Source organism: Aphelocoma coerulescens, chromosome 11 (assembly GCF_041296385.1).
Source record: "Aphelocoma coerulescens isolate FSJ_1873_10779 chromosome 11, UR_Acoe_1.0, whole genome shotgun sequence".
Lineage (NCBI taxonomy): Eukaryota > Metazoa > Chordata > Aves > Passeriformes > Corvidae > Aphelocoma > Aphelocoma coerulescens.
In genome coordinates, this window is record NC_091025.1 from 14,741,653 (window position 1) to 14,757,676 (window position 16,024).

Below are 16,024 nucleotides of genomic sequence, written 5' to 3' on the forward strand. Positions count from 1 at the left end.
GCCCGCCCTCAGCTCTGCCGGCCGCGGAGCGGGGCCCTGGGCAGCCGCGCCCGCACTCTCCGCCGCGGCCTCGGGCCCTCCGCGCCTGCTCCGCGCCTGCTCCGCCGCCCCCGCCCGGCCCCGCGGCCGGCCCGCTCCTGGCGCCCGGAGCGCGGCTGGGAGCGGCCTCTGTGCGGGGCGTCACACGCTGTGGCGGGCCCAGAGCAGGCACCGAGGTGGTCGGAGCGATGGAGCGCCTCTCCCGTGAGGAAAGGCTGGGAGAGTTAAGATTGTTCAGCCTGGAAAAGAGAAGCTTTGGGGTGACCTAGCTGTGGCTTTCCTGCGCATGAAGGGAACTTAAGAGGAAAGACTTTACCGGAGCATGTAGTGACAGGACAAGGGGGAATGGTTCACACTGAGAGAGAGTACGTTTAGATTAAGTATTAGTGTCAGTAAAATTAATTCACGATGTCACAGGTCTATATCCAAAAAGGAAACAGAGGAATTCTGTAACTTCATTCGAATAAAGAGAGAGGCCATGGGGCATGTCACTTGGGGTCTCTGAAATTGCTAAAGGACGCAGCCTCCTTTTTATCCTAATTTCCTGGCTGCATTTCCCTCTCTTTCCCCACTGGCTGAGGTATTTGAGAGGTACAGACTTCCCAAATCGCCTAATACAGACCCTCTTCTAATGTGTACCCCTGTTCTTTTTCTCTAAGTCCAGGAATGGCCTTGGGTGAGCAACAGTCTGTGTCAGTTAGTGGAATTTCTCTGGAATTGATGGTTCCTCCTGTTGCTTCTTTGACCTACCAATATCTGGCTTTATCTACCAGCAGGCCCACAGTTTGTAAAGACACCTCCCCATTCCTTTCATTAGGAAAAAGTTTTTTGATTGTGGTGAGGCACTGGAACAGGGAAGGACAGGCATCGTGGCTGCGCTATCCCTGGAAGTGTTCAAGGCCAGGTTGGACAGGGCTTGGGATAGTGGAAGGTGTCCCTGCCTGTTGCAGGGGGTTGGAACAAGAGGTTCCTCAAGGTCTCCTTCTAAGCCAAACCATTCTATGATGCTATGGTTTTAGGAACGTGGTTGTGGAACAGCACATCCCAATCCCATCTGAGCTGGGATAAAGGAGGAGGAAAGGGGCTGCCTGCCACAGAACCATGTTAGGACATGCCTGGCCCTACTCTGAGAATTTAATCTCAGAATATTTTTGCATTCTTGTCATCCAGGTTTGTTTCAGTCACCAGCTCAGTAAAATGCAGTGTGCTAGTCTGATAGAGCACCAGGAGCAATCAAACGAGCATTAAAACAGCTGTGTCACATATGGCTCCTGAAATATCACACAGGTTCATAATACCAGTACAGTCTTGGAAAAGTTACTGCCACATGTTAAAAATGCTGCCATTTCCTCAAGAATGGTTTAATAACAGAGGTTTTTGGCTTTGTAAACTAAGCCTTTATTATGATTTCATTTCTGATTTAAGATAAGCCATCTCCCCTCAGTCCCTTGTTCAGATGAAAATGCAGGATGAGAAACTGAAGGAGAAATATAACTCACAATTTTTGTCCCTTTCCTGTGGCTGCACTGGGGACTTCTTAACCTCCCCATGCTTTATATGATCACATAAAATAACTCTCTGTGTAACAACTCAAAATGTTACAGGTCTACTGATGCTCTTGATTTTTATGACTTGAATGTAAAACACAAATGTAATTCCTAAAATGAGCAAAGAACCTAAATGCCATGTACATTTTAAAAAGTAACACCCCCAAATTCCAGCTGCAAGCAGCTTTCCAAGGGGCAAAATTAAATGCAATGAAGTCTGCCAACCATCAAAAGAGGGAATTTTTATCACTATGCCAAACCGAATCATTACTTCACCACTCCAGTTAAAAATAGACACGGGTTATTAGGGCTACATCAGTAGGTATTCATCAGGTCTGCTTTTTAGTATGGTAGAAATTACTAAAATCAAAATGTAAGATAACTGTGCAGGGTGTATCCTTTAATGCTGTACCTGCTCTTGCAGTCGCACTACACTCTTTAACTCAGCTGCAGTCAACAGGAATCTGGTTCTTAGGGGAATGTGGTTCTTACGGGAATCTGGTTCTTGCATCAGCTGGGTAAAGATTCGATTGGGTCCGGGGTTCCCAGCCAGTATCCGGTGGAATACGCCTGTTCCTCTCCTGGGTGAGCACTCACCGATGCTCGCGTGTCAGCACAGCTCTCACTCGGTGGCTTTGGGCAGGATCCCGACGCTGTTTCGGGTCCCCCGCGATGGGTTTTTTCTCGCACCCAGGTCCCGCTGCCCGGCGGCTCCATCTGGCGGCAGCCGCGCCTCGGCAGAGCCCGCACCTCCTCATGGATGTGAGGAAAACCCGCACCTCCGCACCTGCACCTCGGGAAAAGCCTCCTGAACACAAGCAGGGACAGCTTTGCTCCGGGTAAAGACATTCATGTGTTTTTTCATTCTAGGAGCTGGTGGAGTGAGAGCAGTTCAAGGCAGTCCTGCTGCAAATCCGATTCTGTCAATAATCTCACTGTATTCTCTCTATATTTAGGGACTGGAGCATCTCTGTGATGAGGAAAGGCTGAGGGAGCTGGGCTCGCTCAGCCTCGAGAAGAGATGACTGAGAGGGGACCTCATCCTTGTCTGTCAGTGTCCAAAGGGAGGTGTCAGAGCAGGGACCAGGCTCTGCTCCATGGAGCCCAGCAATGGGACAAGAGGCTATAGGCAGGAACTGATGCCCACGAAGTTCCACCTGAACATGAGGAAGGATTTCTTTGCTGTGCAGTAATTGAGCACTGAACAGGCTGCCTAGAGAGGGTGTGGAGTCTCCCTCACTGTGGATATTCCAGAACTTCTGGACACAATCCTGTGCCATGAGCTCTGGTATGGCCCTGTCTGAGCAGGGAGGTGGGGCCAGAAGACCCACTGTGTTCCCTTCCAACCTGACCCATTCTGTGATTCCGTATTCACTGCAGTGAGCTGGGCTCTTAATAAATACGAGATGTCACTGCTCTTCCCCCATCCCCTTTTATCAGCATTGATTCACTATTTCATTTCCTGTATCAGGATGTTTTACATATTTCTCCTCTTCAGTTTATGAGGAACTCCGTCCTTCTAAAAATCAAGATAAAAACTACATTCCCTTTTACCCCCCAAAAACCTCATTATCTGTCAAAAGCAGGCATCAGAAATCAACCACAGCAGTGGTGCACTGGCATTCTGGTCTTGATGAGCCACTTGGCAGATTTCTGTCAAGTGCTTCCCTAACATGCAGCAGAACCCAAAATGACTGCAAACCCCTTCAGTCTGTCCTCAGCCCCATGTTTTCACAGCTTTTGACATACTAAGAGATAGGCCAAGGGGCACCATGAATGATTTCAGCTGCAGATAGGCTGTTGCTACCAAAACAATGATTCATTCTGGCTTTCAGCCTGTCCTTTACTGCATCTTGAGAAAATGCTCATCAGAAGCGAGCTCATTCTAGAGAAACTGTTCAGAAACACCTGATCCAATTATCTGAAATACCTATTACCTTCACAGGAAACAATGACAGATTTTTCTTTTTTTTTAAGATTAGACACTTAATCCTGTTGCACAGAAAAAAAGTTGTTTCTCTACATTTTATTTTGTGCTAGAGATTCCTGGAGAAAACATGAGAATTAGGCAACTGTATGTGACAGAATTAGTTTCATCATTTCATCTAGCTGCACCTTTTTTTTTCCTTAAAATCTTTAAATTTATTATCCCAATGGCAGGACAAAAATCCATTCCAAACCTGAGGCATGCTTGAAGTAATACTGACCTATTTGCTTAACTTTGCAAAGCACCTACAAATATTCTCAAGGTTTCTCTTTTGTGTCACTGCATTGCTTGGATATGGGCGAGGATGGTTTAATTTACAGTGTTAGATCAAAGCAAAGAGAAAAGAGGAAAGATGAAGAAATCTCATGTGTTCTCCAGAACACGTGGTGGGAGTGGTCCACAAAGAAAGGGGACGGAAGATGTAACAAAGCAAGTTTCTAATCACATCCCAGTTTAGGAGGGTATAAGATTCCTGTTGTTTTCCCCCAAAGTCTGGAAAATCCTGTGCTGCAGTGATGAAAAGCTGCTTTGCTTATCCCTGTCTAATGTCTCAGGCTCCACACAACTTCCATCTCTCCCTTGGTACTGTAATACCCCGGGTATGTGTGCTCTTACAGGGTCACAGCAATCACAGCAGCTGTTCTGGAAGAGTCTGCCACTTCTGCTTCATATTAGAGTGATCATTTGAACCTTCCATTCTTGACAACACAACAGTTTTGTAACTTCTGAGCTCCTCATATTATATCAGGATTGCCAGGAGAATGGGGAGCCTTCACAAGATCAAACAAGGCACAACTATACCAAAAAAGAAAATGAATATGAAAGTAATGCTACAGCATTTAAATCCTTAAACAGAGCTACTCAGTAAGGGAAATCTTGCAACTGCAGAATGGCTTTTTAAAAGGAACAAGAAAAGGCAACATTTCTAAAAGCAGGAACATTACTCCAGTTGTCACCTATTAACACTCTTTACCTCTGAGCTGGAAGGTGTAAATAATACAGCAGGAATGACCAAATGACTGCAGGAAGATGCAATAGCAGGTTACTGAGATCCACTACAAGCAAAGCATATGCTTGATGGCAAATCTTTTCCCCATTTCCTACATTAGATATTCATCGGGGTCTGACTTCTAATTGAATGCAAATAAAGAATAACAGGTTTCTGCATATGAAGTGAAGCTATAGAACATCTGCCTCTTCACAGCCTTCCAATGTACCTTATGTGATATTAAGCAAAGAAGAGGTTTTCCTCATCAGCTTGTAAGAAACAGTGAATTTGAAGAACAGTGTGGCAGAACTAAATCATTCTACTGCTGCTGTAAAAGGTGTCTCTTTGATCTCCCCATGTACTCCTAGGTGATAAAATGCCAAGTTGGGCAAAATCAGTTTCAATGCCAAAAAGATGGACTACTGGTGCAGAAGGTCACAAAACACTATTAATTGCCTTTTATCATCTCAGTCTTGAAAGATGATCCAAAAATATAGGTGCTTTGGAACAGAGCTAGCTAGCACTATCCAAGCAAGCTGCTAAAGGTACTTTAGGCATGATCATACCTGCAAATGGAATAACCCATCTCCTGCTCTTTTAGCCTCTTTTACAGTAGTCATTTATGCTTGTTTTTTACTTCCTCAGCAATCTAATTCACTAATTGTGTTTACTGGTACAGAGTAGTCATTTTGTGACCTTTTCAGAAAAAAGCTACAGCAATCTGAATGTAAAAGTCAGTGTCCTGAAATTAGCTAACATGTTTATATGTTATAGCATGGACGAACACTGATGTGGAAATAAAAACCTGGGTAAAAAATAGCTACACAAAATACCTGCAAGATTCCCAGAGAGGAGCAAAAAAACCCCACCATTTCCTACAGCCACTCTTTTGCAGAATGTATCTAAAATAGTGCATCTGAGGTTTTGTCAAATCTCCAATTAAAGGGCATACATAAAGTAGACAAATGTCAAAATCAGATCTAAAATGCATATTGGAAATTCAGTTAAGGAGCAAAACATTTGAGTATTTGAAGGTGCCTAGAACAACATCAGTGATAAATTTCCATACTTGGTACTATTCAGTGGTGTGTGAGATGTGTACTGGTGCTTCTGGAGTCTGAGAATACTAAGGGTTCAGCTGTGTGTAATTCTGGCCCCCAACACACACTACTTTGGAGAGTAAGTGCAAAGAAGCTGATTTCAGTCCCATGAGAGCCAAGGGCCCTTGGCTGACTTCACTTCCAGCCTTACACCCAACTCCACAGGTGCTGAATGAGAGCCCCAGTTTCACAAAGGAACACAGAATAATTCTCTCCAGCATTCCTGGAGATGAGTTCTGATAATGTGGCAGGCAGGAGGGGAACTTGCAGTCAGCTGGGTACTAGAGTGGAAGAGGCCACCTTGTACAGATTACATTACCTGATTTTCTTTTCTCATGTGGTAAGTTGGAGGCAAAAAGATGAAAAGGTGAGTTTGAATCATTCTCTACAATGATGGACCAGATTTGAAGCTTCCAGAAGTAACTGCAAATACTCAAACAAGTTAAAATGGGATTTTCAAACTTACACAGTTAAGCACATTTTAATACTGTCTCCTGGGTCACCTCTCAGTATCACTTGCAACCACAAAGGTGTCACCCTTTGGGATCACATAATGCCTATGTAGCTGCAACAGGGTTCTCTGAAGAACTAAGCTAAATGAAGAGTAGGGCAGTGTTTATGTAACATTTATATTGTCCTTTAACACGAGCTAGACTTTGGAAACAAAATGAACTGGAAACTCTTTGCAAACTACAAAGGGACCTTTTACTGGCTGTCTGCAGCCCTCATCTTGGGAACCACTGCCTTAAAGATGTCACAAATGACCGTGTCAGGAGTAAAATGATGTGCATGCAAAGCCAGTAATGGGCATGAACAGCTAATGCTGAATGGCTGTACCGACCACAGTGTGCGTACACACAATCACAAGAGGCAAGTGCCGCTGGAGGAGAGGGCACTGTCCAGGCAGATGACTGAATGTTACAAAGGGAAAGAACTGGGCAGCCCCTTCTCTGAGAAGTTGCAGAAGATTCTTTATTCTTCCCTAAGCAGACAAGCATTAAGTTCTCAAAGTCTGTTGGAAAGACTCACAGCAGGATGTGCCAATTCAATCGATACCATGGAACAATAAAAGGCCAAGACTTTGCTGCAGTTAGAATGAACAACTGTCCAAAATTTCTGTCAAACAGTAGCTGTGTCTCTTTGCTAGCATTTGAGATGTGTCAAAAATGTTAAAGATACTTCCACAGCCATCATCCTTACTCTTTTTTTTCAGCCAATATTCCCATCATACCTCAGAGGTGACAAAAGGAAATACTGAGTCCAAACCTGAGACCAGAGTGTCATGAAAGCAAGAAATTATGCAATCTACTGAAGAGATTTTCTTCAGAAAGATCACAGGTCTCATGCTTTAGTCATGGCCTGTTCCTTTGCCAGCAGGTTCACTGCGAGCTGAGTGATTTCTTTCACGTAAGCTGCTCACGATGACTACAAAAACCTCCAGGATTACAGTGCTCAAACAATGGGAGAAAAGCTGCTTCAAATAATACACCCAGACAATGGAGTTGCCATTATGGTAGCAATGCAAGATATAGACAGGGATTTAAATGAAACAGGTGATATCTGTATACTTTGGAGGGCTCACATGTGCCAAATTTGGCAGCATGAGTGTTCATACTGCTTGTTGCTCCACCTATTGAACAATGAGGCTAAACCCCATATGTGCAGGAGTTGGTAGAGCACAAGCAATTTTGCTAATCATGCTGCATGCAAAAGCAAAAAGACAAAGGAAACTAGTAATGCTTAGACTAGCATTGGGGAAATAATTAAGCATGAATGAAATATTGTATGTGGATTTGAAATGAATGTTCTTGGAAACAATTGTGCTGTTTCAGTTGTGCTGCTTTCCCCCCTAAGTTTCACAAAGTAATTTGCATGTCATTTAAATAAATACCATAAATTATTGCAAACTTTTTGTTTTTATTTACATAAAACAAAATACTCATTTCCATTATTGTTTGGATTACCTGACAAGAGTGAAATGCAGAGGTCTGAGAGGAAACTTGTCTCTCCCTAAAGTATTACAGATTGCTCATGCATGAGAGAACCAGAAAGCAGGACCCCATCTTCACCTTACATAGGCAAGGAATGCTCTGTATATGACACAGATTCGGGATCAGATCTTCCAGTTGAGCCAAGCTGCAGCTCATTGCTTTCACTTTCTTTCAGTATTATCCACACATCACCAATTTGATTTCACCTCTGATAAATATTTGCCTTCCTTCTTGACTATTTAATTACACTTCTTTGTCAGATTCCTTCTCAAACCTGCTTTCTCCTCTCACCCCATCATGGGGTCAACACCAGCCAGTTCAGAACCCTTGACAGTCTGTGTGCTTAGACAAATCAAATGACTGAAATATGGAAATCCAGGAAAAACTGAGTAGACAATGGCCTAAAAAGTTAGGAAGGTGCACACAGCTCTGCAGGATCATACGGAGCCTGATGGCCAGTCAAAACTAAATACAGCTACCACCACCTGAAAAACCACAAGGCCTAACATTCTGCAAAAGGAGGAATTTAATACATAGCATAAATTTTAATGTTCTGGCTATAAGAGAGTAAATGATGATTCGTGCTTCTGACCTATGAAATCTGCCTGCAGGTTTCTTCCACAATGCTTGTATTTATATCTTGTTGCTCTCTCCAGTCTAAATGGGAACCCAATAGATATTCCTCACTCTTCTTACATAACCTTGGGCTGCTTTTCTCCATGTTGTTAAATATGTCAAACATTATAGATTGCAAGCCAGATGAACTCATTATACAGATGTTCTTTTCACAGAGGAGTAGCCTGTAGTCTCAATTTCTAAGGCTGGTTTTTGCTTTATAAACCCACTTCCCATCTTGGATACAAAGGCATTTAGGCATTTACTTTCCTGGACTTTGCTTATCAGAGTCCTAAGATGTGCTTCACCACAAAGGAAATAAAATTGAGTGGGTGTAACTTCATGATTTCCAGATATCACTAGGGTGTGCTGTAGATCATGAAATTTCAGTAAAGCACCATTAACAGGGAAAAATCTAGCTGCTATAATAAATATTTTAAATTGATTACAAACACAGAAGCAGCTCTACACTGACTTGAATTCCTCTTAAATCAACATGCACACTCAAGAAACATAATGTAACATCTTAACAATTTAAAATATTTTTGTACACAGGCTTGGTCAGCACTCTAGCAGAAAACTAGAGTCAGGCAGATAATCACACACCTGAACTGCACATAGGTAACTAGAATTCAATCATGCAGTCTGGTGGGAATTCAAAATATGGGACTAGAACCAATATCCATAACAAACCAGGTAACAAGCAATAACATTGTGGAAAACTTGCTCTGAAAAAAAAAAAAAGAAAAAAGAAAAAGAGTCTATATAAGTCACCAAAACTCACAAAGGTTAAGGCCTGGGGGTGCAGAGTGAGGGGATTAATTGTATTTATACAAATTAATTAATATAAACAATGGTACTGAAATTTCCAGTGAGAGTAACAGTAGGACTGAACCAAATTCATCACAGGAGACTGCACCTCTCAGGCATCAGCTCTTAGGGGGGGCTCAAGGGGGCCCAGAGACCAAAAGGGGGTCACAGCCTCGGGAGGAAGGAAAGCATCAGCTCCCAGCTCTGGGCTTCTACCCACTTCCAGCCCCTGCAGCAGCTGGGAATCCTTGCTACAAACTACACCCAGCAGCTGCTCAGCACCTGGGAGGAAGCACCTTCCCACTCTTGCACCTCTAAACTTCAGCCTAGGAAAGAAACACCCTGGCTCCCCATCCTTCAGCACCCACCAGCTCCCAGTATAGTAATGGAGTGGTGGTGGGATCATGAACCTAGCAGAGTGAGGATGCTGAATCAGAAGAGTTTTTAAGCACAGTTAACTTCAAGCATATATTTACACTAAACCCCAGAGACTCAGATGCAAATTTAAAAAGAAGCACCTATTGAAACACAAACAAAAGCTTTACTGCTGAGGCCCCAACTGTCAAGACATATCCAGAATGCCACAGGCAGTGGTAACAGCAAACAGAATTATCGACTGATGCTTCCAAGCTCCATGAACCGAGCTTGGTAGTCTTACACCATGAACCACATATTCATTATTATAACAAATTGTATTACTATTTGTAGCATCTAGGGAACCCCAATCAGGGCTCTATTGTGTGACAGACTGTACAAGCACAGAAAAATAGGATGGCTTTTATAATGAATACATCACAAGCCCCACTACCATAATTAACATTGATTAGCATCGATGCAAACAGCATGGGAAGACAAAGATTGAGCCAGTTTGGAAGCTGAGGTACTCTCTCATCCTTTAAGGTGGCTCCTTTGGTTCCCAACTGCAGAACAGAGGGGAGGCTGTTTCAGTGGGGAAGGCTGCAGTCCCCAGCACTCCCAGGAGCACATTCTAGGACATGGGATTCAAAGAGGCATCTTTGTCACTTACTAATCCAGTTTCTATCACAGGCAACCCCACGGCAACACCACTACCAATTCTGATAAACACGGACAGTTGCCAGCCTCTTATTTATTTCATGGAGTAGAAAAGAGCCCAAAAAGCCAAATCCACTTAAAACAAAATCTCAAAAGAGTGACCTTAGTGGACATGGGATGTGTAGCTGCATGTAATAAACTTCCTGCAAAAAAACAGCCCTTGCTAGATCTGTAACTATCATATGCATCTTCTCATCCCAGGTCCATGGCATTTTCCCAGAATTGCCTTAGGTACTAATGCAGTTTTCCTTTTTTAACTGTAGGAAAGAGTCAACAGCTCTGTAATGCCAGCAAAAAATGGATAGTGTGAACTTATAGGGTTGAATAGGTTGATTGTGTTAATGAAATTATCTTCACTAACCAAACAAGATTCCAGACCCAAAACCTTCCTATGAACCCCCTCCTCCCCCAAAATGTTTCTGCACTTCTTTTACTGCATAAACTAATAAAATCCAGACACCTGGAATTTTACTCCCACATTCAGCACCATGGAAAATATATCCACAGGAAATATATTCACACTAGAAATTTTGTTCAGCTCCCCATGCCATAACCTAACCTGCAGTTTGCTGTCTCTTCAGACTCACTGCTTGTTTCAAGAATCCTCATATGCATTAAACTGAACATGTATGTAAATATTTGCAGGACTAAACTGTAGCCACAATTTCAAATGCAATCAGGATATGTTTTGCTCAACTGTAGTTAGGGTCCAGTGTTTTGCTGTTTTTTTGCTGTTCTAGTGAAGTTTCTTAATTTGTTTTTCTTCTAAGTTACTTCCTACAATTTCACTCACAGGGAAATGAAACATAATTCTATAAAGCCTAAAAATAAACTCAGATCTGCTAAAAAATTCATCATTTCACTCCCAGGCTTCCACCAGCTGGGCTTGTCTGCTTTAGGTTTGACACCCCTGAGAGCTACAAGCATGACTTACAAAGATGAGCAAGTTTACATGAGAATGATGAAAAGATCAATTTTTTTTCATCTTTGCTTTGCCAAAATACCATCCGGGGCACTTATTACCTGAAGACATTTATTTTTGGCAATTTCTCACTCCCTTTTAATACCGTACTTACGTTATTTGCAAATTTGGAGAGGTAATATCCAAGTCCATATTCTGCTTTACGTGTACTTCTTTCAGGTTTGCTCATTACATTCGTTAAACTATTTAATTCTCAAGGATCTACTGGAGATACAGTGAAGACCCCCTGAACACCAGTTAAGAATAAACCTGTAATGAGAATAAATTACACATGCATATCAATTGCTACAAGTCCTGTAAGGAGTGAGACCTTTCTCCATAAACATCTGCTGCAAAATTAAATCTGATACATTAATAAAAGCCCTCCCCACCCAAACCCAACAATGGATGTGTAACAGTTACCCGATCAGTTAAAAGAATAAACCTTTTAAATAAATAAATTTGCACTTCACCAATTTATGTCACTATGGTACTTAAGGCGAAACCTTTTAAAGGAATAGATTTACTGTGCACACAGATCTCCACTGGGTATGTGTAATTATGCAAAGGAAAGGCATTACTTTTAAAGTGGATGAATGGCTGATACTTTTTGATTTACTGCTAGAAACAGAAAAATGGTAATGGCATGAAATAAGCATTTGCAAAACCGTTTTGGCAGACGGAAAATGTTTGATTTACCTAGGGCATCTATCAGGTTCTATATTTTAGATCAAAGTAGATAAATGGAAAGGCAAATGGATATTTGGAAAAAAAAATCTACTGCTTTTCTGTCAGCCCTGCAAGTAAGTTAAATGTTTGAATGAGGAAAAAGCCCAAGGCTCTTTGGATGGAAGGAAATCATGATTCATCACTGCTCTTGCAACTACAGCTTTCTGTATTTACCTGAAAAGGTGACATGGAAGTCATTGTCACTTCCTCCTTCTAGGCTTGATTCTGAGAGGTGATTTTAAAGGCAGCTGGCAGAACTCAGCATTTTCACCTGACACTTGAAGGAGACAATACAAACCCTGGGTCATATTTTCATCTCAACCCCAAATGGTTTCCTCTCCTTTTCTCTCCTTTTCTGGTTTGAATATCCATTGGTGAAGAAATTATGTTCTAGTTAAGACACACAGATGCAAAATCAAAAGTTGCTGCCTTCCCAGATCCTTTTGGAAATCCATGCCATAGGAAAGCACCCTGAAGGTAGGGTAAGGCTTACTACACAATTACCTCTAACAAGTCAGGAAGCTGAAGAACCTGAAAAATCAGCTTCTTCCTATAGCAGAATTCTCCCTAGAGATTCCCAGTAAAAAGCATGATTTCGATTGTGTTATGATTCTGTTCTGAACTCTTCCTACACTGAAATGCATCCTCAGGAGCTGTGCAGCAGAGGCACTGTGTCCAACCCTCAAAGCACCACCACCCCAGTGGTAGGTGTGCTGCACAGATGGTCTGAACAAGCAGAGTTAATCCAAAATGTTTGGGTCACAAGCATGGTAGTGCTTGTGGAAATCCACAGGAGGGCACATGCACAGGACTCCCAACCACATTAGGTTCAGTGTGAGTGTGCACACCACGTGCAGGGGCATTTCCAGGGAGGGTCAGGTTTGCTCTACAGCACACGGCAGGAGCTTGTGTGCTGAGAAAGGGCTGGGATTACTTGATACCTGGAAATCCTAACAAACACATAATCCTTGCACATAACCTCTTGACAAAATGTCTGGTGTGGGAAGGACACGTCTGGAGAAATTCAGCATGTGTCCCTCTGCCTGCTCCATCAGGAAATGATGGAGAGTAGGGTATGGCCTGCCTCTCCAGCTCTCTCCACAGCATTATGAACATGTGCAGCAAATCCATCAGCTACTTCTGCATGCATTTATTCTGTGAAAGGGCTGACCAGCTCTTGAAAGGCCAAAGAGCAATCAAAACTCACATCTTTTGCCTAGACAGGTAAAAAGCCAGCAGGGCTTATTTACACAGGGAGTTGGCTGCTGTCTAGGATGCAAACCAAGCAGGTATCTGGTCCTGCTGACTTACATAGCCTCCATTTTTAACTTGGTAGCTTATCTTTGAACACGGAAATACTGGAACAGGTTACCCAGAGAGGCTCTGGAAACACCATCCTTACATTCAAAACCTGTCTGGACAAGATCCTGAGCAACCTGTTCTTGCTTACCATGCTTTGAGCTGGTGGGTCAGAGTAGATGCTCCTTCCAATGTCTACTGTTCTCTAATTCTCTGGTGAAGAACTTTCCCTTCAGTTTTGTAGATGCACGTCCCTTCTAAAAAGCAACTGATTGATCCCACCTCTGCCATAAGCCATGGTTATCACTGTCTATAGAGTTCAAAGACACTCTATTTGTGGAGCAGGCCAAATCTTCTGCAGTGATCAACCAAAAATGACCAAAAAATATGAAGTTTCACCAACAGGAGACCAAGATGGATGATGCTGGCCCTCTGCTGCATTCCAATACCTGTGATTGCTAAACAACCCTTATACAAAAGGCTTTTCATGCACAGCTCCACAGAGGAGCAGAAAGCCAACACATCTTCACACCAGGCTCAGCAGGCAGCACCCAGACCTTTTGTGCCCATATGCCCTTCAATCTCCTCTCTCCCCAAGCTTATCTTTAATTATGTCTCTCTGAAATAACAACCCCACTGTACAGACTTTCACATACATAAACTCCTAAAATCACGACTCATCACTATAAGGCCACCAAAGGCAGGATGCTTGGACACCTGTAAGTCAAGGTATTTCTGTGAGCTGAAGATTTGTGCACATCCAGGCCTGGCTGAAAATTTTACACTTTGTCTGTAGAAAAAGCTCCCATGCAAGGAATAAAATAAGTGTTAAAATATTGAGCCAGAAGTAAGGCCAGACCATATTTCTCCTCCTGTAATAAATCAGCACTATATGTATATATTAAATCCAATCCCTTGATGTGTCCAGTTTCAGTAATAAAAACTTAGTGAGCAGGGCAAAAGTTATTGGGTGGAGATCGATATTCTTGCTTGTTGTCCTTGATTGGCAATAATGTGACGCTTTCTCCTTGACTGTAAGAGGTGCTTTTGTGATTTGGGAGCATAAAGAAATTCTGTACTTGACAGATTTATACAGTAGGAATACGCTAATGTCCTTTGACCCGCTTAAGAATAAATACGACCTACCAAATTGTCATTTTTATGGGTATTTACAACTGAGGCACTTTGTAAACCTTAGAACTAATATTTCCCAAAGGAAATCTGTGCTCTCGAATCTTGATAAATTATTTGAAAAATACAAGCCACTACCAGCCCTACAAATTTTCTCTTCTATTTCTCCTATATTTGGTTACATAGGAGTTGTCAAAGGAGACTGGACCACTGATCTATTTCACCAGGTATGCTGCTGCAGCCATGGTTAATGATTCAGAGGAATCCTATAATATTTTTGGCTATTTGATCAAGGTAGTGAAAAAAAAAATTCCTAAAACTTGAAGGTTTTCAGTGCACGACAAATATTAGTTATAGGATTCTTTAAACTCTCAGCTACTGTTAGAAGAGCACTACAAACTGTAATTTCCACAGCCCAAATGCCACCAGCTGCATTGGCTCTCATAAATGCTTCAGCTGATAAACAAATAACACAAGGAGTAGAATAAGCCAGCCCATTTCACCCAGATGCCAGTGCTCACAGCCTTGTGGGTGTAGTGCAGATATTCCTTAAATTTAGTAATTGTTGCTAACCAACATCCCTAGCTCCTTAACTCTGCAGGCCAAGGGACCAGAAGCCTCCATTTGATTGCTGCATTTCAGCTCCACTTCACCTCACCTCCCCACCCACTTGCCACACATTTTTTCCAACATATTTATACTGTCCCTTCCCACAAAGGCTTTCAGGAAAGACAAACTAACTTCCCACAGAGATGGGAACTAGTGAACTGAGGACCTCTGCCCTTCAGAATCCTCCTCTGAAGAGGAAGATGGTTACACATGACCACGTATCTATAGCTTAGTCTTAAGGAAAGAGACATTTTTGACACAAAACTGATTATTAACAGTGTCATCCATACCAGAGTAGTTGAAAGCTATTTCCTTTTATCCTTATTTGTCATCTGAAAATTGGCAAAGAGTCAGCACTGCTCAGGACAGTATCTAAGACGAGACTTACAGAAGCTTCTTGTTTCACCTCTTGGTTACATCCCTGCACAACAGTACAGAAGCTTTCAAAGACTTTGAACACATCAGATTTTGACTAAAGCATCATGACGTGGCACTCAGCTCTACTGTTACTCCATTTCTAAGGGCAGCTGCTTTTCTATTTTTCTTTGCGCATCTGTGGACAACAAAATCTTTTCTCTCTCACAAGAATGTCTTCATTAAGTCAGTTTCTGCCTTCAGCTTATTCTTGTGCATACTATAATCTGTGTATATGCACAAGAAAGGCTTGAGAAGCAGACTGAAAAAACAGGAAGCTGGAATAAACAATGAGGCAGGAACTGCGGGAAACTTAAGCATCTTTTCTTGCCCTTATTGTGCTGCCTTCCTTTTCATCTTTCTTTACTGCTGAATTTGGGATTCCTCCTACATTTGTATGAAACATGGTTTCAATCTTCTCTGGTTTGTGACCTCTTTCTGACAGCAGTATGACATAGCACACCTAACACAGTGACCAGGCACAAAATCAAACAATTCTGAGTTCAACTACTGTCCTGAACACTGGATTTCATATCAGATTTGCCAAATTTAGATATGTAACTTTTTTATACACTTAACTTAACGTTTTTACGCTTAATGCTGTTCACTAAGTAATAAAGAAGTCCTAAATACCCGCCAAGTCAGCAGCTCCTACTCCCTACACTGGATATTCCCTCTTCCTTTGCAGAGGTAGTAGGACAGAGGGAGAAACTGCATTTTAATATACAAA

General features: G+C 42.3%; 1 protein-coding gene across 8 annotated transcripts in view; it reads right to left on the reverse strand.

Annotated features, from left to right (window-relative positions):
• Positions 1 to 3,603: 3,603 nt before the first annotated feature.
• LOC138116866 (uncharacterized protein F13E9.13, mitochondrial-like) overlaps positions 3,604 to 16,024 on the reverse strand; it is a 38,038-nt gene continuing 25,617 nt past the window's right edge. For 2 of the 8 annotated variants that reach the window (XR_011154369.1, XR_011154368.1), the window contains 2 exons: positions 11,228 to 11,382; positions 7,551 to 8,995 (listed from right to left, as the gene is read on the reverse strand). The gene's annotated coding sequence lies outside the window, so the exon portion shown is untranslated. Of the gene's footprint in view, positions 4,369 to 7,550; positions 8,996 to 11,227; positions 11,383 to 12,015; positions 12,119 to 16,024 lie in introns of those variants that run through there. The other 6 variants (XR_011154374.1, XR_011154373.1, XR_011154370.1 and 3 more) reach the window with 5 other exon arrangements.